Source organism: Lissotriton vulgaris, chromosome 2_1 (genome assembly GCF_964263255.1).
Source record: "Lissotriton vulgaris chromosome 2_1, aLisVul1.2, whole genome shotgun sequence".
Lineage (NCBI taxonomy): Eukaryota > Metazoa > Chordata > Amphibia > Caudata > Salamandridae > Lissotriton > Lissotriton vulgaris.
In genome coordinates, this window is record NC_141687.1 from 741,515,944 (window position 1) to 741,540,696 (window position 24,753).

Here is a 24,753-nt window from a genome sequence, read left to right on the forward strand (position 1 = left end):
CTTCCCACCCTAGTCCCCTGTAAACCCACAACCCACTACGGAACTAAAAATGCAAAATAAAAATTAAAAAAATTAATAAGTACTAACATTTTAACACATATTATTAAAATACAAACAATTCTTGTACAAAAACTACATACATCTATATTTCTGCAAACCAATTAAACACTTCAATATGTTTTAAATCAATATTACTTACCTAAAATAGGGATATTTGTCCATGAGAATTTCTCCGTCGATATTCTTGACCTACGATATTTTTGACAAAATATTTGTGCAATTCAATATTTTGTACTCAGTATTCTGTCTCTGTAATGACAGACCCACTCAGGCACTCACACACCCAGTCACAGACTGATGCACCCTCTCACAAACCCATTCAGACACTCATGCACTCACTAGAGAGCCACTCATATTTACATTCATTCACTCACAGACCCATGCAGATACTCACACACAGACAGATTGATATTCTGAGGCACTCTCTCAGAGACACATTCAGACTCTCATATACCGACTCAGAGACCCACTGACAGACTCATACATCCACTCAAAGACCCTGTCAGAGACTCAGACACTTACTTACAGACCAACTCAGATAGTAAGGTTCAAAGTATCAGGTTGCTGATATCTCTGTGCACTCTCTGATTTAGGAATAATATATTTAGAATGGTTCGTGTTGCGCAATCCTTGACGCACTGTGTCTAGCAGTGCCTTAACTAAAATAAATAAAAATCTATCGCTACTAGGTTTCTCACGTAGTTATTCAATATATGTTGTGACTAAATGAATGTACAGATAGAACTAACGGATAAACTAATGTGACATAATTTAACCCGAAATGCATTGGGCAAGCATGAAGTAATGCAATATATTGGCTTATGTTTGGAAATGAATTTTGATGAATTAAAACAACAAGTATAATGATGCAACTATGAATAAAAATAGAAGATGAAAATAAGAAAGAGAAGATTGGTTTAATTTATGACAATTAAACAACGATGAATGAGTGAAGAAACCCCATGAGTTTCACGTTAAATGACGCGTCCTTAGTGATATTCATATCACACATTACCTCAACTCAGATAGTAACAAACACACTCACAGAATGACTCAGTTCGTTGCTCAATCACAGACCCACTCATATTCTCGTACACAATCACACCCAGTGAAACACGTGCACCCACTCACAGAATGACTCAGACACTCAGCCACCCACTCTTAGACCCACTAAAACACTAGCGCATATACTCACAGATCTACTTAGACACTTATGCACCAGTGACTGTCCCATTCAGACACTCATGCACCCACTCACGAACCCACTTATATACTCACACAGCTAGTCATAGACTCACACTGAGACTGATGGTTCCACTAACAGATGCAGTGATACACTCATGCACCCACTTATACACACACATAACTAGTTACAAACCCACTCTGAGACTGAAACTGACATTCACAGATACACTCAGACACTTATGAACCTACTCAAAGTCCTACTCAGGCACTTGTAAACCCAGTTACAGATCCACTCAGACAGTTCCACACTGACTCACAGGCTTACCCTGGGACTCATATGCCCACTCACAGAACCAGAGACTCAGACACCCGCTCATAAACCACTCAGACACTATCACACCCACTAACATACCAAGTTATACACTCGCAGACCGATTCAGACACTTATGCACCCACTCAAAGACTCAGGCAGGGACTCACAATTCCATTCACAGACCTACTCTGACTCTTGTGCACACACTGACAGACTCAGTCAGAGATGGATTCTTCTACTCACAGACCCAATCAGAGACTTATGCATCAACTCACAAACCCATTTAGACCCTCATACACCCATCACAGACCCTCACGTATCCATTCAAAGACCCACACAGAAACTCACACACGCAGTCACAGACTCACACAGACATTCACACATCCACTCACAGACCCACTCAGAGACTCAGAATCCTACTCAGAAACCCACTCAGAGACTCATGCACCCACTCAAACAACCCACAAATATTCTCATGCACTTACTTAGTGATCTAATCACACACTCACATACTTACTGACACCAGCTCACAGACCCACGCACACACCCACTCATTGACCCACATAGGCACTCACACACTTACTCACAGACCCACCCAAATACTCACAGACCCACTGATAGATCTATACATATTCTTACATACCTACTGAGACAGCACTTACAGACCCAGGCACCTACTCACAGATCCACAGAGATACTCTCACACACTCACAGAACCACTCATAATCCCACTCATGGTCCTACTCACACACCTTATCACAAACTCATGGAGCTACTCCCACTGATAGACCCACATATATGCTCACATACTCACTTACAGACCCACAAAACTCACACACTCACTCACAGATTCACTCACACACCAACTTGCACACCCATTTACATACTCATAGCCCCACTCACAGATCTACACAGACACTGAAACACCTATTCACAGACTCAGTCATACAATCACAGACCCACTCACAGATCCACACACTCACACATGCACTCATAGACCCACACATTCACTCACATAGCAGCTCACAGCCCCATTTACACACACACACCAACCCATTCACAGATCCACACAGACTCTCACGCAACCACTCACAGACTCATAGAGACATCCGCATACCAACTCACAGACCTACTCATGCACCCAATAAAAGTGTTACTCATGCACTCAGACACACACACTCATAGAACCACCCACAGCCTTACACATCCATTGTCAGACCCACTAATATACTCACTTACATATCTATTCAGACACTCACACACCCAATCTCAAATGTTACGGAATACAGTTCGGAAAACAATTTTAAAAATCCTTAGAAATTCCATAACAAAAGAAAGGTTACAGGGCAATATAATTAGTCCCAGATTTCACATGTTCAAAACCACACAAATTCAGAAGTTATAGTTACCTGAGTTAACTATAATTATTCTCCCGCAACGCATTGCTTATTTATTTATTTATTTGAGTTTTATATTGCGCTGGCTAGACTCAGAGGTATCAGAGCACTTTACAAGAGGTTCCACATTGTTAAAAAAGTTACATCAGTTACAAGATACATAGAAGACAAGATAAATGGCGCGTGGATGGGTAAGGGGTTCAGGTAAAAAGGATAGGAGGGAAATGTAGCGGAAAGAAAAAAGGAAAGACTGCCAAAGTCCGGCTGGGTGAATGACCGCCGAGGAGGAAGAACACAGCCCATTTCCTCTATAGCTATCAAGGTAGCTCCACCGGGCATCAACCAAAGTGCTGGGTCTCAACGGTCGGTGGTCAGTTCACAGATTCTATGTCCTGCTTGGTGAGCCAGATTGGGATGGAGTAGCACTCCTAGCCTCGCTGGTCTAAGCTTAATGAGCAAGTCCATGGAGTCCAGTGTGGCTAGAGGGGCTTTTGTATTTGCTGCAGTCTGGTGGAGCAAGATGGGAGTAGGCATTGAGAGTCTGACATAGTAGGTAGGAGCCTGTATTCTGAGGTATTCTAGGTTTTCTGTGATCCCTTATCAGCTGCCTCCAGATGCTTCCAGAAGCCAGGGTAAACTGCTTAGTATTCCTGTAGATTCAACTGGCCCCTAAGTACCTGAATTAGTAGAGATATTTTGTGTCTCTCATGGCTGCCATGTTCAAGTCACTTATCCGCCTCCACAAGTGTAGTTTCGACTGGTCACTGCACTGGAGGAGGATTTCTAGGCAGTCTGGACATCCCCCTCCATATCCATAAGCCATGGATTTACGCTGGTGTCATATGCTGATGACACTCAGCTGATAGTGTCTGTAACCCATTCGGTGGATGTCATGGCAGGTGAATTCTCCAAGTGCACCTCTACCCTGAAGACCTGGATCAATTATATTTTTTTTAAACTGAATCCTGACAAAACTGAAGTTCTAGCGTTTGGTCAAAAAGCTTTGATCTGGAATCATCTCTGGTGTCCAACTTCAGCCGGAGTCTGTTCCGTGCCAGTGAATAAAGCTAGGAATCTTGGCTTTATGTTCAATAAAGATCTGGCCTGGGCTGTTCATATTAACCAAGTGTCATCTGCTTGTTTTTTACGTTGAAAGGCCTGAGAAAGATCCTCCCATTCATTCCCCTCTCCCTGAGGAAAACAGTCATATTCTCCACGATTCTTTCTAGAATTGATTATGGCAATGCTCTCTATCTAGGAGCGGGGGATGCCCAACTGGAAAAACTGCAATCAATTCAGAATGCGGCAGCCAGTGTGCTGCTTACACTACCCAAACATCATCCTACATCAAACGTGATTAAACAACTTCACTGGCTCCCTTTCCGACGTCGCATTGAGATCAAGTCGCTCTGCCTGGTACACAAAGCCTTGTTTTGTGGCGGGGCTGAGGATGTACAATCCTTGTTTTCCCGATATCTGCCAACGCGTTCTTTGGAGTCAGCCACTTTTGGCTTGGTCAAACTTCCTAAAATAAAAAAAGCAAGATGGGGAGGAAAATGCTTTCCCTTCCTGGCTGCTAAACTATGGAATACAATTCCTGTTCATCTAAGAATGATTCTAAAGCGATTGCTTTTTAGAAAGGAAATCAAAACCTGCCTTTTTTCTCAGCTTTAAACTTTTCAGCATCATGTTCAATTTAAGTATGGACGCAAAATCCGTTCCGTTTGCAAGATTTGTGAATTTTTTCGGCAATTTCGCGATCTGCGAATCTCGCGAAATTGCCAAAAAATTGGTTCATTCTGGTTGATTCATTCTGGCACGATGCTCCTGTCACAAAAATTAAACCTCAACAGGAAGCACTTACAGATATAAATAAAGCAGGTGCCCGAGTTGAAGCTCAAATTCAGTCACGCATTATAATCAACCCACACAACTAGTGAGCACGGTCAAGGCTAGGCAGGTGTGCTTCCTGCCCATATATACTGCCTACAATTAGATGTAATCCTTGATGGAGGTCTTTGCATCCACGAGTTTCTCTAGGGCAATCCCCGTGTACAGCCTGTGACCAGGAGGCTGCTTCCTTCTCATCTCTGCTCTGATCGGTCTCTGACCCTTAAAGAGGCATGTGAACTCACATGGAAGTCCCGCTCGTTTGGCCCCGCCACACACACACTATGGTATGCAACGTCTTCGCGCCCTTTCCTCACAATGATGGATAGCTCCCTCGAGGGACCTCAGCGCCTTTCGGTGCAGTGGCAAAGTTACAGACACACAAGTGACAAATGTAAAAAAATTCAGCGAATTTAGAGATATATGATGGGTTGTCCACGTTTGGGCTGTAAAAAAAAGCACAGATTAGGTCAGTGCCCCCAAGGTCCAAATACACGATGATCCACCTCCCCGTTTGGTCTGTCTGAGTTGATTTAATACACGTTAACCCCTGCTTCATCAAGATTGCAACTCCATGGCTATTTATTGTTTGACTAGAAAAACAGAAACTCTCAGCCCAGGGTGTTTTAGAAAACAATTTTTTAGATTCTTCAGAGGGTAAGTGTGTTTCTTGTAGGATGCAGCCCTGGGCCTGAGAGAGCTCTAGATCTTTCAAAACTAATCTTACTGTGTTGAGCAGCTACTCCTGCCATCCAACTAAAAGTCCTTGACCCAGAACCATCGTCCAAAATGTTAAGTTCCTAAAGTGAAACAAGTTTTTTTTTAATTTTATCCCTTTGCTCCCCACCCCCAGTGCCCTCCTTTCCACCCATCCACCTTCCTGTGCCCCTTCATTCCTGTGAGGAACCCTCCCTTCCAATAGGCTAAGCCTATTTAGTAGCGCCCACCTCAAATAAAAAGATGTTTCACAAAAAAAGGGATGAATGGACGACCTAAGCCTCCGTGGTGAAAAGCTATTCATACTGTTGTCATACCTCCACAGTAACACCTTCTCAAATTCATTTCCCTGATTTTCCTCCTCTGATTTTTGCCATGAACTCATCTACCTCTTCAGTTGTACGAAATTGATACATTTGATTATTAAACCTAGCTCGCAACTGAGCTGGAAACTTCAACTGAGCCTTAACTCCTATGCTTTTTAACTCCTCTAACCTGGACCCCAACTCCCATTGCCTGGTAGCTGTTGTGTGCACTATGTCAGATCTTATCTGAAAGGTAATCAGCTCTTGCCCTGTGAGAGAAAAGGAGACTGAGCCCTCCTTTAGACCTGCAGACAACATTTGCTCTTTAACAGCATAGGAAAAAAATTGACCAAGATCTTCCTAGGTTTCTGATGGCTGGGCTTCTTCCTGAATGGATCTTGATGGGCCCTTTGATCTCCTGTGCCAAATTGATATCTGTAAAACTTTTTAGTACTGTCCCCTGTAACAACAGAATACTGAATCCCTTGACATCTGTCCCTTCAAGATTCTCCGGAATGTTCAAAAGTCTCAAGTTGGTTTTCCGGGAGTGATTCTCCAGCCTTTCCAGATCATCTCTTAATGCCTTATTCTGGTTTGCTTTTTTGATTACTGGAATATCTGCCTCAATTTGATCCGGTCTTGCTGCCACTTCCTCCAGTTTCTGGGCAAGCACCTCGCAGGAGGATTTGATTGCTGTCTGGTTTGCTTCAGAGGCGGAAAATCTGCTTGCCAACTCTGCTTGATTCATCTCTGACACCATGAAGCCGCTTATCATTTCCCCCTTCATGGCAATCAGGATGTAAGACAAGGAATGCACCACTGATCTAGTGTTTTCAGGGTTCTATGGCTCAGCTCCCCCATTTTCAGTGGTCACAAATATACCACCAGTGGCTCCCACTGACATTAATGCTTCATTTACCCTTTCTTGAGGAACATGAGAGACAGGAAGAGAGTTATGTACGGTAAGTGAGTCCTGAACTTCTAGGGCCTTAAATCTGTTAGACAATGTAACCTCTGAGTGGAATTGAGGTTCAGAGGAGGTCAGAGACGAGGTTATACTAGATTGTTTAGGCCCCCTCTGCTTGCAGTGCTGGAACAGAGTCAAAAGGAGAGGAGGTTTGCTGTCTCCATCTAGCGGCTTAGATTTAGATTTCATCTTAGCTTTAAGAGTCCCTCCTTCCAGCTCTGTTTGGGTGTTTAATTCAGCTGCATCGCTCAAGCTTGCTGTGGAGGACATGGCTCTTTGGTAAGTTTTTAAAGAGGGAGTTATTTTAGCTTTTAATACAGTTCTTTTCTTCCCCCTGCCTTTCCCTCTGCTCTTTGGGGCTTCTCTTGCTTTAATCTCCAGTTCCCCGGTCGTGACACTATGCTTCTTCTGTTTACCCTTAATGTTGGTCTCCAAAATGGGAGGGGGTTTTTTGGGGGTCACTACATGTTGAATAATGTCAGAATTCTGCACTGAGTGAGCTACCCTGGCCCTAAGTGTGTAGCGGCCTAATTTGGTAGGAGAGAGACACCCTTTTACTTCCTCAACCCCCCTTTGGTCTTCGAAACCCCCTACCCCCACCTCCATACAGCAGGAAGAAAATTTGCCAGCCTCCCAGCGCCCATATGCAGGGAGGATTGCAGGGAGGATCCCTCCTCTGGGGCCCCCATTGCTGGATCGCCGCCGGCACACTCACTCGATCAAAAAAGAACACACTGACCTCTGGTGCCACTTGCCTCCTTCCCAAAGTTTCCTCTAGCTCGTTATTCAGCCTAGGCAAATTTGCAGCTAGCACCAACTCGGCGTGCACGACTCCCGAGCTGCCTGTTCCCACAGCGAATCGAGACCAGAAGCAGGCGGCGTCCCGGCATCTCCAGAGCCGCGCTGCCTCCTCCCATCTCCAGTCGCTACACTCGTCGGGCGAAATCGGCTCCCTACCGGAACCAAAATCAGAAAACTCCTGCATATTCTTCCGTTTTAGAAGAGGGCACGGAATATTAAACAGAAAGAATGAGGGAAATCAGCCGCTTTAAGAGGAGACGAAAGTCAACAGAGTTGAACCTCGGATCGCCATTCTATGAACACAGAGGTGAGGCGCGATCGCTGCCATTTAGCTGGCGGCCGCCATGTTCCTCCTCCAATATACTGGTATTACTATGGGAAATCAGATTTAGAAAAGTTTAATGTTACTGTGTCTTCCTTTCCCTGTAAAAATATTTTCGGGATATTAATATTAACTATACCGCTAATCTTATTTTATGTTTTTTATTTCTTACATTAGTAACCAAGGACAAGAAGGCATTTGGTGCCTGGATCCAGCGAGGTGGCCGAAGGAACTGAAGGTGCCCACACAAGTGCCTTAGCAGATGGCTCTGCTGACTCCTGTAAGTCTTCGTAACTATCATTAAATTTTACTGCTCCACATTTATAACTAATTTTCTTTTTAGTTGGTTCCCAAGGACCCTCAATAGCCAAGGGAGGTTCATCCCTCTATTAATAGTGTGCTAGGAGGTGTGTTTGTAGAGTGGTAGAGAAAGGAGGCATGGCCTCCTACCAGGTCTCAGTAATCCTGCTGTGTGGGACTTACTGACGGTAACAAGGGGGGTAGTTGGCCCCCGAGAACATCCTTGGGGGCCAACTACAACTCCTGTTATCTCAAATAAGTCCCAAACAGCTGGATTACTCAGAGGTATTCGGGTTGCACGTCCTGTTTCTCCACCACTCTGCAGACATGGCTCAAGGTGCACTACTAAAGATGAAGTCCATTTTACTCTTGAGGGACCTTGGGGGCCAAGAATCCCTCCTGGTACCTGTAAGTCCTTCTCAGCGGTATTCCTGAGAGATGGTCGGAGGCCCAGCCCCCTTTCTCCACCACTCTACAAATGTGACTACAATTTAAAAAAACATAGAAATTAACTGAAATAAACCACAGGTTACAGGGACGTTATAGTTAGGCTCAGGTGCCACTTGCAATGCACTACTGATGACCTAACATATTACATCACTCATAACATGGTCAGTGATATCTCTGATGACATCATCCTGAGAATCTCTGATGCACCCAATCACACCCCATATAACTTTTCAAATATTCACTCCAACTACCACACAACCATTCACAAATTAATTCGCACACACATACCAGTACTTATACAGCCACCTACTTATTCATAGATCAACACACACAACCACTCACTCACCCATACAGCCACTCATATTCCTACGCACTAATACAGCCACTGACATGTTCACTCATAAACCCATATAGCCACTCACACCTTGAGTCAGTCACACATGGTGATACTTGCACACATACTCATTCCCCAAACATTCGATCACACAGACATTTACTCACCCATACAGTTACTCACACTCACTCACTTACTCATACAAATACTAATGTATACTTACTCACCTTTACAGTAACTGACAGAAACACACACTTACCCATACAGCCACTTCCATACTCACTCACTCACGAGGCATTCACTCATATACCCCAATCACCTATGCTGCCTTTGACATACCCAGTTACTCACGCATATACCGTATACCATATACCACTGAGATATGCACTCACTCACTGAAACAGTCAGACACACACTCGCTCACCCCATAGAGCACCACACACACTCATTATCCCACTCAACCACTTACTGTCTGACTCAGTCATCATCCAACCACACAGATACTCAGACACCCATAGAGGTATTCGAAGAAACAATCAGGTGTATATTTTAGCACTCAAAATTTTTAAAAACACTTACAGTCACCGGATGATGTCATCAGTGATGTCATGAGTAAGGGTGGGCGTAAAATCCGTTTTGCGGGCGAATTTGCGGATTTTCCGCAATTTCGCGATCCGCGAATCTCGCGAAATCGCAGGAAAAATCCGCGAATCAGCGGGGATGAATTTTCAGCCAAGCAAGGGTTACAGCAGCAGGTGCAAAAGTTTAACCTAATTTCTTTGTAACCTTGGACACCTGCTGCTAATTGCTTCCTGGCGCCTCGTTGCCTACTTGCAACTATTCTCTGACCCTACTCTGACCCTTGAAGCAGGGTCAGAGAATAGTTACAAGTAGGCAACGAGGCACCTGCCCAAGGAATTAAACCTCATCAGGAAGCACTTACAGATATAAAAAACAGGAAGAAGGGAGAGGATGGCAAATACACCCAATTTGAGTTGTCAGGAGGGGTTAAACTAAAAGAGACCTTTACAGCCCAATTTTCATATGCATTTTGCTAAAAATAAAAAGCTGTTTGTTCTGTAGGGGCAACTCAGGAATCTGGCCCTTCAGAGATACGGCCTCTTTCTCTCGTTCTCTCTCTCCCTCTCTCTTTCCCTCTCTTTATCTATCTATCTATCTATCTATCTATCTATCTATCTATCTATCTATCTATCTATCTATCTATCTATCTATCTATCTATCTATCTATCTATCTATCTATCTATCTATCTATCTTTCTCCCTCTCCCATAAACGACTGCATGGGTAACTTCGCTATGCAAGCAGCTCGCGAAGACGCAAAAAAATGTCATTTGAGATGTCATCAGTGATGTCATCAGTGATGTCACTGACCATGTCATGAATGATGTAATATGTGACATCATCAGCAGTGGATTGCGGGTGCGCGATATATAGTTAGTGCAACTAACTATATATGGAATTTCAATGGTTTTGTGTGAGTAAAATAAGGTTTTGTAAATGCGAATTCCTAACTATATATGGTCTATAACCTATGGTTTTTTCAGTGAATTTTCAAGGTTTTGTAAATGCTAATTCCTAACTATATATGGTCTATAACCTATGGTTTTTTCAGTGAATTTTCAAGGTTTTGTAAATGCTAATTCCTAACTATATATGGTCTATAACCTATGGTTTTTTCAGTGAATATATATATATATACATACATATATAAACATATATCATCTGTATATCTATATAAATACAAACATAAATGCATGCATACATATACTTATATGCATACAGATGCATGTTATTTACATGAAAGTTGAAAAAACACTAATAAAAGCAAAGCTAAAAAGCCACCTTATTACAAACAGAATGGCTTTAACTTAAACGAGGGCGAGATCTATTGCATTTTCAATGCTTGTTTACTTTGGTTCCATCAAGAAGGCATTCAGATGTGTCACACATTTGCCATAAATTCTGAATGTTAGCACTCTAGTTGCACATTAGATCACTGTAGTAAAGCTACTGCTCACCAGGGACGTCTGCTGCTGGTATTCAAAGTGCCTGTTTCAGTCTGCATGTCAGAATTTTTTTAATGAAATAGAAGAGGATTTGAGAAGTCACTCAAAATGATCCCTAATTTTTCTTTCTGAAGCACTAATCATACTTTCTATGGCAAAATTAACCCCCTCATGTTGTTCCTTTTTAAATTGAGTATTTTCAGACTTACCACTTCATTCCAATCAAGATGGCTTCTGGTGTGCCATACTTTTGTCATAAGTAAGACTGTTAGCGCTCTAGTTGTTCTTTAGAACACTCTGGGACATTCTGTCATTGGGCTATACTTGGGGTACATCTGGGTGATATTTGGGCTACATTTAGGCTCTTTTGTCTCTGGTGGCCATCTTGGGAGACTGTATGTCAGAATTTTTTAATGAAATTGAAGAGGGTTTGAGAAGTCACTCAAAATGTGTCCTAATTTTTCTTTCTGCAGCACTAATCATAATTCATATAGCAAAATATACCCCCTCATTTTGTTCCTTTTTAAATTAAATGTTTTAAGAGTTACCACTTTATTCCAATCAAGATGGCTTCAGGTGTGCCATACCTTTGTAATAAGTAGGACTGTTAGCGCTCTAGTTGTTCTTGAGAACACTCTGGGACATTCTGTCATTGGGCTATACTTGGGCTACATCTGGGTGATATTTGGGCTACATTTGGGCTCTTTTGTCTCTGGTGGCCATTTTGGGAGACTGCATGTCAGAATTTTTTAATGAAATAGAAGAGGATTTGAAAAGTCACTCAAAATGTGCCCTAATTTTTCTTTCTGCAGCACTAATAATACCTTCTATTGCATAATATACCCCCTCATTTTGTTCCTTTTTAAATTAAATGTTTTAAGAGTTACCACTTTATTCCCATCACGATGGCTCCAGGTGTGCTATATCTTTGTAATAAGTAGGACTGTTAGCGCTCTAGTTGTTCTTTAGAACACTCTGGGACATTCTGTCATTGGGCTATACTTGGGCTACATCTGGGTGATATTTGGGCTACATTTGGGCTCTTTTGTCTCTGGTGGCCATTTTGGGAGACTGCATGTCAGAATGTTTTAATGAAATAGAAAAGGATTTGAGAAGTCACTCAAAATGTGCCCTAATTTTTCATTCTGCAGCACTAATCATACTTTCTATGGCAAAATAAACCCCCTCATGTTGTTTCTTTTTAAATTAGATGTTTTAAGAGTTACCACTTTATTCCAATCAAGATGGCTTCAGGTGTGCCATACCTTTGTAATAAGTAGGACTGTTAGCGCTCTAGTTGTTCTTTAGAACACTCTGGGACATTCTGTCATTGGGCTATACTTGGGCTACATCTGGGTGATATTTGGGCTACATTTGGGCTCTTTTGTCTCTGGTGGCCATTTTGGGAGACTGCATGTCAGAATGTTTTAATGAAATAGAAAAGGATTTGAGAAGTCACTCAAAATGTGCCCTAATTTTTCATTCTGCAGCACTAATCATACTTTCTATGGCAAAATATACCCCCTCATGTTGTTTCTTTTTAAATTAAATGTTTTAAGAGTTACCACTTTTTTCCTATCAAGATGGCTTCAGGTGTGCCATACCTTTGTAATAAGTAGGACTGTTAGCGCTCTAGTTGTTCTTTAGAACACTCTAGGAGGCTGCAGTAGAACACAAAGGAATCAACTGACAGTCTCTGTCCTTGTTGGATGTACATGTTTTACTGAGAATGTCAGACTTCATTTTCACATGACTGAGAAAGATAATGTGAATTTACAGAAAATATGCTTTCAGTTTAGCTTATAGATCCCCTTCCAAACCACTGTGGGAAAATCATGAGATATTAGTTTTCTTTCAAACAATATTCATGATATCACAGCAGAAGGTTCTTTCACATGGTAAAATCACCTTAGAACCCACCACAATTCCTAAAACGAGTATGGTACCATCAACAAATGATTTATAATGTAACTAAAGTCCTAAAACCCTCTATTAACTACAATGCTTTTTAATGAGGTGCTATCATGTATATTGGTCCCAAGATGGCTGCCAACACTTCTTGGATGAAGTGCTGACAGCCAATCAGATCAGATGTGTGGTTAGGCTCCGCCCAGATATATATCTTTTTTTGAACCTAAATTACTCAAAATCCACTGGAGCACATATATTGAGACCTAGCAAAGGCACATCGGGCTAACAGTCCCTACAATTTTGCCAAGTTTCGTGCAAATCCATTCAGCCGTTCGAGCTAAAAGTGAGGCCAACCGCCCTATGGAAATTAACATGGGAAAAACGTGTTTTGGGACCCCCCTTTTTTCTCTGCCCCCCCTTGATGAAACCCCCCCAAATTGTCAGGGGCTGCTCAGAAACAAAATGTTCCATTTTCCTGAAAATTTCAGCCAATTCCGTCCACAAACGCCAAAGTTATTAGACATAGAATTTTCAAAAATCCCATAGAGAAAAAATCCTAACTATATATACCTACTGGCGACCGCCAGTAGGTAATATATAGAGATATATATACATATATATAGATATATATGTATATATATCTCTATATATATATATATATATATTAGTTGCACTAACTATATATCGCGCACCCGCAATCCACTGCTGATGATGTCACATATTACATCATTCATGACATGGTCAGTGACATCACTGATGACATCACTGATGACATCTCAAATGACATCACTGATGACATCTCAAATGACATCACTGATGACATCTCATTTGACATTACTGATCACATCACTGATGATATCATTCATGTGATAATACGATGAACCTCTTCAGACTCTAATATAAACTCATCCATGGAGTTACTCACACACCTAGTCAGTCATGCAAAGAATCAATCACACCTCTATTTCCTCAACTATACAGTTATACAAACTTTACTTGTTCAAACATATACTAACACATATTTACTTTCTTATACAATCCCTGATACAAGTTCACAATGATCCATACAGCCACTCACACATTCACTGGCTCTTATGCACAGTTATTTATATATGTCAACTCTCACATGTACTGTGTTTTACATATGTACTTAATTTGACATGTAGCACTGAGATATCCATTCACTCACCAATACACTCATGCACACAGTCAACCGCCCATACAGCTGTTTCCACATGCACTTTTGAAACCATACATCTAGTGAATCAACTGCTCACACATCTATGCACAGAGTCATACACCTCCCAGCCACCCACACACACACTCAGTCTCCCATACAAATACTTGGGCAACCAATCAATAACCCATATAGTTACTCATATAGCTACTTATCAACACATGCAACAGTTTACAGAACAACAGACATAATGATGCACAAATTAAGACAGTTTAGTCAATAACCCATGCACTCAGTGAGACACATTTAATCACACACACATACAGTCAGTCATGCACCTACTAAATCCTTCATCCAGACACTTATACATCCACTCATTCTTCAATATGTAAGACATATTTTAACTTTACAGAAACATACAGTCACTGGATGTTGTCATCAGTGATGTCATCAGTGATGTCATTGAGATGAGATGTCATCAGTGATGTCACTGACCATGTCATGAATGATGTAATATGTGACATCATCAGCAGTGGATTGCGGGTGCGCGATATATAGTTAGTGCAATTAACTATATATGGAATTTCAATGGTTTTGTGTGAGTAAAATAAGGTTTTGTAAATGCGAATTCCTAACTATATATGGTCTATAACCTATGGTTTTTTCAGTGAATTTTCAAGGTTTTGTAAATGCTAATTCCTAACTATATATGGTCTCTAACCTATGGTTTTTTCAGTGAATTTTCAAGGTTTTGTAAATGCTAATTCCTAACTATATATGGTCTATAACCTATGGTTTTTTCAGTGAATATATGTATATACATACATATATAAACATATATCATCTGTATATCTATATAAATACAAACATAAATGCATGCATACATATACTTATATGCATACAGATGCATGTTATTTACATGAAAGTTGAAAAAACACTAATAAAAGCAAAGCTAAAAAGCCACCTCATTACAAACAGAATGGCTTTAACTTAAACGAGGGCGAGATCTATTGCATTTTCAATGCTTGTTTACTTTGGTTCCATCAAGAAGGCATTCAGATGTGTCACACATTTGCCATAAATTCTGAATGTTAGCACTCTAGTTGCACATTAGATCACTGTAGTAAAGCTACTGCTCACCAGGGACGTCTGCTGCTGGTATTCAAAGTGCATGTTTCAGTCTGCATGTCAGAATTTTTTTAATGAAATAGAAGAGGATTTGAGAAGTCACTCAAAATGATCCCTAATTTTTCTTTCTGAAGCACTAATCATACTTTCTATGGCAAAATTAACCCCCTCATGTTGTTCCTTTTTAAATTGAGTGTTTTCAGACTTACCACTTCATTCCAATCAAGATGGCTTCTGGTGTGCCATACTTTTGTCATAAGTAAGACTGTTAGCGCTCTAGTTGTTCTTTAGAACACTCTGGGACATTCTGTCATTGGGCTATACTTGGGGTACATCTGGGTGATATTTGGGCTACATTTAGGCTCTTTTGTCTCTGGTGGCCATCTTGGGAGATTGTATGTCAGAATTTTTTTATGAAATTGAAGAGGGTTTGAGAAGTCACTCAAAATGTGCCCTAATTTTTCTTTCTGCAGCACTAATCATAATTCATATGGCAAAATATACCCCCTCATTTTGTTCCTTTTTAAATTAAATCTTTTAAGAGTTACCACTTTATTCCAATCAAGATGGCTTCAGGTGTGCCATACCTTTGTAATAAGTAGGACTGTTAGCGCTCTAGTTGTTCTTTAGAACACTCTGGGACATTCTGTCATTGGGCTATACTTGGGCTACATCTGGGTGATATTTGGGCTACATTTGGGCTCTTTTGTCTCTGGTGGCCATTTTGGGAGACTGCATGTCAGAATGTTTTAATGAAATAGAAAAGGATTTGAGAAGTCACTCAAAATGTGCCCTAATTTTTCATTCTGCAGCACTAATTATACTTTCTATGGCAAAATATACCCCCTCGTGTTGTTTCTTTTTAAATTAAATGTTTTAAGAGTTACCACTTTATTCCAATCAAGATGGCTTCAGGTGTGCCATACCTTTGTAATAAGTAGGACTGTTAGCGCTCTAGTTGTTCTTTAGAACACTCTGGGACATTCTGTCATTGGGCTATACTTGGGCTACATCTGGGTGATATTTGGGCTACATTTGGGCTCTTTTGTCTCTGGTGGCCATTTTGGGAGACTGCATGTCAGAATGTTTTAATGAAATAGAAAAGGATTTGAGAAGTCACTCAAAATGTGCCCTAATTTGTCATTCTGCAGCACTAATCATACTTTCTATGGCAAAATATACCCCCTCATGTTGTTTCTTTTTAAATTAAATGTTTTAAGAGTTACCACTTTATTCCAATCAAGATGGCTTCAGGTGTGCCATACCTTTGTAATAAGTAGGACTGTTAGCGCTCTAGTTGTTCTTTAGAACACTCTGGGACATTCTGTCATTGGGCTATACTTGGGCTACATCTGGGTGATATTTGGGCTACATTTGGGCTCTTTTGTCTCTGGTGGCTATTTTGGGAGACTGCATGTCAGAATGTTTTAATGAAATAGAAAAGGATTTGAGAAGTCACTCAAAATGTGCCCTAATTTTTCATTCTGCAGCACTAATCATACTTTCTATGGCAAAATATACCCCCTCATGTTGTTTCTTTTTAAATTAAATGTTTTAAGAGTTACCACTTTATTCCAATCAAGATGGCTTCAGGTGTGCCATACCTTTGTAATAAGTAGGACTGTTAGCGCTCTAGTTGTTCTTTAGAACACTCTGGGACATTCTGTCATTGGGCTATACTTGGGCTACATCTGGGTGATATTTGGGCTACATTTGGTCTCTTTTGTCTCTGGTGGCCATTTTGGGAGACTGCATGTCAGAATGTTTTAATGAAATAGAAAAGGATTTGAGAAGTCACTCAAAATGTGCCCTAATTTTTCATTCTGCAGCACTAATCATACTTTCTATGGCAAAATATACCCCCTCATGTTGTTTCTTTTTAAATTAAATGTTTTAAGAGTTACCACTTTATTCCAATCAAGATGGCTTCAGGTGTGCCATACCTTTGTAATAAGTAGGACTGTTAGCGCTCTAGTTGTTCTTTAGAACACTCTAGGAGGCTGCAGTAGAACACAAAGGAATCAACTGACAGTCTCTGTCCTTGTTGGATGTACATGTTTTACTGAGAATGTCAGACTTCATTTTCACATGACTGAGAAAGATAATGTGAATTTACAGAAAATATGCTTTCAGTTTAGCTTATAGATCTCCTTACAAACCACTGTGGGAAAATCATGAGATATTAGTTTTCTTTCAAACAATATTCATGATATCACAGCAGAAGGTTTTTTCACATGGTAAAATCACCTTAGAACCCACCACAATTCCTAAAACGAGTATGGTACCATCAACAAATGATTTATAATGTAACTAAAGTCCTAAAACCCTCTATTAACTACAATGCTTTTTAATGAGGTGCTATCATGTATATTGGTCCCAAGATGGCTGCCAACACTTCTTGGATGAAGTGCTGACAGCCAATCAGATCAGATGTGTGGTTAGGCTCCGCCCAGATATATATCTTTTTTTGAACCTAAATTACTCAAAATCCACTGGAGCACATATATTGAGACCTAGCAAAGGCACATCGGGCTAACAGTCCCTACAATTTTGCCAAGTTTCGTGCAAATCCATTCAGCCGTTCGAGCTAAAAGTGAGGCCAACCGCCCTATGGAAATTAACATGGGAAAAACGTGTTTTGGGACCCCCCTTTTTTCTCTGCCCCCCCTTGATGAAACCCCCCCAAATTGTCAGGGGCTGCTCAGAAACAAAATGTTCCATTTTCCTGAAAATTTCAGCCAATTCCGTCCACAAACGCCAAAGTTATTAGACATAGAATTTTCAAAAATCCCATAGAGAAAAAATCCTAACTATATATACCTACTGGCGACCGCCAGTAGGTAATAGAGATATATATATATATATATATATATATATATATATATATATATATATATATATATATATATATATATATATATATATATATATATATATATATATATATATATATATATATATATATATATATATATATATATATATATATATATATATATATATATATATATATATATATCTTGCTCCAGTGTCAAAACAAATTTACCAGACCAGCACACACAGTAGATTAAATCTTTTTAGATTCATTACACAATGGACAAACGCGTTTCAGCTTCTGCCTTCGTCAGTGTCAGCTGACGTCGTTGAGGCGGAAGTTGATAATAGTCCAACCATAAGCGCCATCTTGTAACTGCTAAACCATAACAGAAAGAAATAATAAAATCAATGTGTAATATGAATATTCCCCAGCTAATACTCATAAGCAATCAAGGTTATTATCACGATTCAAAGAATTTCGGTCACATCATACAGCCCTGGATGGGCAATTATTAACCAAATGTCATAAATATCCTCGAAAGAAATTCATCGTTATTAAAACACACATTACATTTTCATATGCACTCCAATTCATATGTACATAATCACTGTTATCGACCTCATTCACATTGGGGATTGTGGGATCCAATTTGTACTGTTACACCCCAAGTCAATCAAGCCCTGGATGGGCTTTGGTAGAGATTAATTAAACATCAGTAGGGTTGCATTAGTCACTTTTCTCACCTTACTATTAACTCGGAGTTTAGTACAGGATTCCTTCCCAGGTCGTACAGTGCTCATAAGATCAATTGATACAATTTTCACATTTGCTCATGGATGGTTTCCCTGACACTTTCGCTGCTCAATGTTAAAAAATAATCTGGAGTGGGTTTATAAGTGAGAAATCAATTCTTACCCCGCATTGAGGCCTTTAGGTGAATTTGTCTGGAGTTCAATTATATATCTAGATTCCAGACGTCTTAGTATTTTCTTATAGTCCCCCCCCCTGATATCAATTGGGATACAGTCCTGACAGAAGAAGGATAGCATATTTCTATCACCATTGTGGTGGGTAGCGAAGTGCCGGGCCACAGGATAGTTTTCATCTGTTATTTATGATGGCCAGTTGGTTTTCCAACACTCGTTTCTTTACTGCGTTCCTTGCACTGCCCACATAACGATAGCCGCAAGGGCATTCCAGGCAGTATACTACCCAGGTCGTGGAACAGGTCATGAATTTGTTGATCTTTGTCTTAGAGACTCTATCTGGTGCCTTATAGGAAAGAACTCTCTTACAAGAGCTGCAGGCCTTGCATTTGCCACAAGGATATGACCCATGCATGTTATGCAGTCCCTTTCTCGATTTTTCGGTAGCCAGTAGGTAGTTATAGTTAGGACCTATAGGCATAGGAAATCTGCAACATTTTATTCCCAATAACTTTGGCACCGATTGATGAATCTTTGCGAAATTTTCTAAACTTTTGGCCAGCTCTGGTCCGCCCTGTCCTAAAAGTTGTGGGGTGATTCGTCAAGTGGAGGATGAGAAAAAAGGGGGGGTCCCTAACTTTGGTTTCCCCATGCAATTTCCCATAGGACCTTTAGCCACAGTTACAGCCTGAATGGCTGAATAGAATACACCAAATTTGGCAAAGAGGTAGTCCTCAGTTCAAATTTGTGCCTTTTGCTTAAATGGTGTCAATATGTTCAGTAGTTCCTTAGAAAATTACAGTTAAAGTCATTTATGTATCTATGGGCGCAGTGGACGGAGTGGGCGAGGATCGTCAGCGTACCATAAGCACACCTTTCCGATCACGCACTGAATGCTAATTGGCTGTCAAGTGGTTGTCAACATTCGAAACCAGGAACTGTTGGCAGACATTTTGTGCTAAGGTAGAAGCGAGGATGAGGAAGTCAGTGGAATATGTGTGCAAAACGTAGAAAGGGGGCAGGGTAGAAATAATGTTACCCTCTAGACCTGCTTAGGGGGTCCCAGAAGGACCCCTAGGGCCCACAATTTTTTTTTAATAAAACCCAGCATGTGCATGTAGGGTAAAATAAATAAAATAAAACTGAGCTTTTTTATAATTAGCCCCCGGGGGGGTAAATACTGGGGGAAAAATTATTACATTTTATAGGGGGCCTAGAGGGGCCCCCCAGCCCCGGGAATTGTTACCCCCGGGCTAAAAAGAAAAAAAAGTTGAGGGAAGGGGTCTAAGGTCCCCAAAGCTGCAGGGACCACCTCCCCCTGTGGCTTTATGTATTGTGGGAGGGGGACTGCATGGCCCCCCTTTTGGAGCATTTGAGGGCCCCGCTACCCCTGGGTCTGCAAAAAAAATGGTTGGGGGGGCTGCAAGGTCTCCAAAGCCCCGGGGACCACCACTCCCTGGGGCTTTATGTATTGTGGGAGAGCTGGTTCCTGCAGTGTCTCGGGGTGTCCATCCCACCCTCACATAGCAAGGAAATCTGTTCTCTCTTTCAAAATCTAAATGAGATTGCTTTTCCACATAGGTAGCTGCATGTTAGTAGCTCCCCATGTGGAAAAGCAATGCCGGCTCCCAAACACGTAAAAGTTGTGCACCAAAAGTGCAGGAGTTGTGCACCCTACAGATTATGAGTTGTGCTTCCAGAGCGTGCACACCAGTGGGCCACACTGAGCACTGTGCTGGGTGCACAACTTTTAATTTTACCATAATAAAATAGCTCCTATCAGTAATTTCGTATATCTCAGGGGACCCTATCTCCTGGGTCTTATAAAAGATGTTGGGGACCGTGGTGGGAGCCACAATTTCCCCACGGTCCCGCCGTCGCCTCAGGTCCTTCGGGAGCCGGCATTGCTTTTCCACCTGGGGAGATACTAAGTTGCATATGGAAAAGCAATCTGGTTTGGATGTTGAAAGTGAGAACAGATTTCACTGCTGTGTCTTTCAAAATCCAAACTAAGCTTGCTATGGGAGGGTGGGAGCCACGAGATTCCCACCCTCACATATCAAACAGCAGTGTCCTAGGGGTAGGCACCCCGGGACACTGTAGGAGCCGGCCCTGGGGAGTGGCGGTCCACAGGGCCCTCGACGGGTCCAGGAGGAGGGCCACACAGTCTGCCTTCCACAATGCACAAAATTCCGGGGGTGGTGGTTCCCGGGGTTTGAGGGGAGTCGTTGAGGTCCTCACACTTCTAATTTTGCAGGGGGGGCCTTGGAGCACCATTTATTTTATAGCCCCGGGGCGTGGCTCTCAGTCTTGTATAGGAAGCAGCAATGTTGCGAAAATCTTCCGGTAAGATAACAAAGGATTTTGAAGTCCATTTTCGGTGTTTTTGTTGTACTTTGCAGGCATTAAAGTGACGACAATTTTAACTCTGTCTTTGTAAATATGCCGCTAAGTTTACTAATGTCGACAATCTCGTTTTCCATTTAAATAGGAACAAAGTATTTATTGAGGTTCATTGTGAATTGGGAACCAACACTGCCTAATTGTGATCGATAAAGAAGTGAATGAGTTGTGTACTTGTTTTGCTCATAATGTGGATAGGGACAGGTTTACAAGTTGATTGTGTTAGTATTGCATTACTTTTAAGATGGGAAAAGTGACGTGAAAGTGGTGCAAGGGTGTTGTAAATCTGGTTTGGATTTTGAAAGAGAGAGCAGGGCGCATCTGTAGGGTAAGTGCAGGTTAGTGTATGGGTAACAATTACTATTCTAAGTCCAGGGGCTGCACCTGTAGGGTAAGTTCATATAAGTGTAGGGGTATCAATTACTAGTCTAACTCCAGGGGGGTGCATCTGTACAGAATGTGCTGGATAGTGTATCAGTAAAAAAAAAATATTCCAACCCCAATGTAGTGCATCTGTAGGGTATGTGCTACATAGTGTATGAGTTACAAATACTATTGCAAATCCAGGAGGTTACATCTGTGGGGTATTTGCTAGATAGTGTATGAGTAACAATTACTATGAAAAATAAAGGAGTTAAAGGAGAAGAAGACACGCACTTTCACTGTGAACCTGGAAGAAGAGAAAGTGACGAGAGATGATTTCCGACGTGTTTAGGCTTGAGAGCCTGGTTAATCATTAAATGGGGTGTGGCAGATAAGTGCGTACTTATTCTGCAAGAAGCCTTTCGTGGTCTTGCGAAAACAAGTCATCTTTAATAATTGCCTCTCGCTGCATGTACTTGCAAGGCCATCTGATTTGCTCGTATGTTAAAAACAGAAACTTTCTACACCTCTATTTCATTGGTTGTGAAGCATTGCAAGAAGACGTATTACCACTCAATCCCTCTCCTTGCGCAGATTTTGAAAAACATTTGATTGGCTGTTGGGTGGTTAATTCTACCTTCATGATAATAATGTTGATTGGCTTGTTTTTTCTATGTGACGTTACGATACTCTCACCATGGATGTAACCCATTTTGTGAAGCACTTTATTTAAAATGTGTTTCAAAAACTAGTTGTGGTAGGGTGTTTTTAACTTAAACTGTGTAATCTGCCTAAGAGTTGGTTGTAAAGGTATTTTAAAATATTATTCTATTTTCTATTCTATCATAATTGTGCTGACTTTTCTCCTTTAGCGTGGAGTACTATGTTCTTTTATTAAATGAATAATTCTTCAAACCATCCTTGAAAGAAAAATGCTAATGTTTTTAAAATATTTTTATTGAGTCATTTATATTCATCATACGGGTGAAATGCAATTTTTGTATTCATTGATTGGTATCACGCGTTGGACCACATTTATTTTATTTTATCATAAGCACTCATTCATTTTGTTTACATAATATACGTGTTGCCCCATCATCAGCAGCGGGCGCGCCGTCAGCGCGCCGAAGGCGCGCCAAAGGCAAGCCCGTCTGGGCCCGTCCGGGCCCAGACGGCCTTAGGCCCAGCCACTATGCCCAATCCGCAAACCCGCATCTCATACTCCAGAGGTTCACTGCTTGCCTGGAACCTGGAAAAACATCCCCAGTGCAAATATGTCCACAAGGAAGACAACCCCTTTGTAGGATGCACCCTCTGCAACAGACCCGAGGAAACGGAACGCCAGCAAGGACTCCGGCTCGGCCTTCTGAATTGCAGATCCTTAGTTAAACATGCCCACGAAATCAACATCCTCGTCCAGCACTCTATGCTGGATTTACTGTTTCTGACGGAAACTTGGCTGACCCCGCACAGTGACTTCGATGTGGCTAATGCAACACCCCCTGGTTATCAAATATGTTGCTTAAATAGACCAATTGGTAGAGGTGGCGGATTAGCCATACTCTACAAAAACCACCTCAAATGCAGAATTGAGTCCGGAACTGTCAAAGATTGCGAGAACTGCCACTTCACAATCCAGATCTCGCTATCTTCCTCCCTTTCGGGGCTGTTGGTGTACCGGCCACCAGGCACTCTAGGCGAATTCACCAATACCTTGATGGACCACATCTTACTCAAGACTACCTCAGTCTCTAACTTCCTCCTATTAGGGGACCTTAACATGCACTTTCTGGACCCCACTGACAATGCCGCAGCAAACCTGCTCGCTGACCTCGCTACAGCTGACCTCCATCTGCAAAACCCCAAAGCCACCCATGAGAAAGGTCAGCTCTTGGACCCCATATTCTCCAACGTCGGGAACCTGTACGCCCAAGACCCCACTCCCCTACCGTGGACTGACCATATGCTGATCCTCATGCACTGGTCACTCGAAATGACACCAGCGCTCAAACATAAAACAAGGATAAAAGCCAGACGATGGCACAAGTTACTACCTGAGGAATGGGAGACTAAATTACGCGAAACCATCGCCCCCTTGTCCACGGACCCTAACACCGCGAACAGAGAATTCATGGACTGGCTAGTCCGACCCCTAGACAGCTCCATTCCTTTGACCAGCACTCTCAAACACATCAAAAGACTTAGCCCCGCTCCCTGGTACACACCCGCCCTTACTGCCCTGAAAAAACTATGCAAAAAGTCAGAACGCACGTGGAGAAAAAGCAAATCAACAGAAGAGAAAAGTGCATACCACTACTCCATGAAAGCATACAAACGAGCCCTACAAGACGCCAAAAGGATTTACTATGAGGAAAGAATAAAAGACTCCTCCTGTTCATCCAAGGAGACCTTTTCAATTCTCAAAGAACTCCTTCATGTCCCGGACCCCCCTCAGAAACCCATGGACCCCAAAGCCGCTGAGGAAAAATGTGCTAAGCTGGCCTCCTTCTTCAACGATAAAATTAAAAAAATTCTCACCTCCCTTCCGCCCGCCAACTCTGGCTCCTTGGAGAGAGTCGAGGAGCTGATGCTCCCCGCCAACACAACCTTTTTGGAGTCACTTGGCCCAGTTACAGAACAGGAAGTAAGGGCCATACTCACCTCAACCAAGAGCGGAGCTCCTAGCGACCCTGTCCCCATACGCTTCGCAAAAAACATCACGCAGACCATAGTTCCCCAACTGACAGCCCTGATCAATATCTCGTTGGAACAGGGAGAGGTCCCTTCCAACTGGAAGGAAGCTGTCGTCAAAGCGCTCCTCAAGAAACCGTCGCTCGACCCCACAGACCTGTCCAACTACAGACCTATCTCACTCCTCCCGTGGATAGGTAAAGTTGCCGAGAAACTCGTGAACAAAAAGCTGTCCCACTACCTCGAGTCAAACCATCTCCTCAACGACT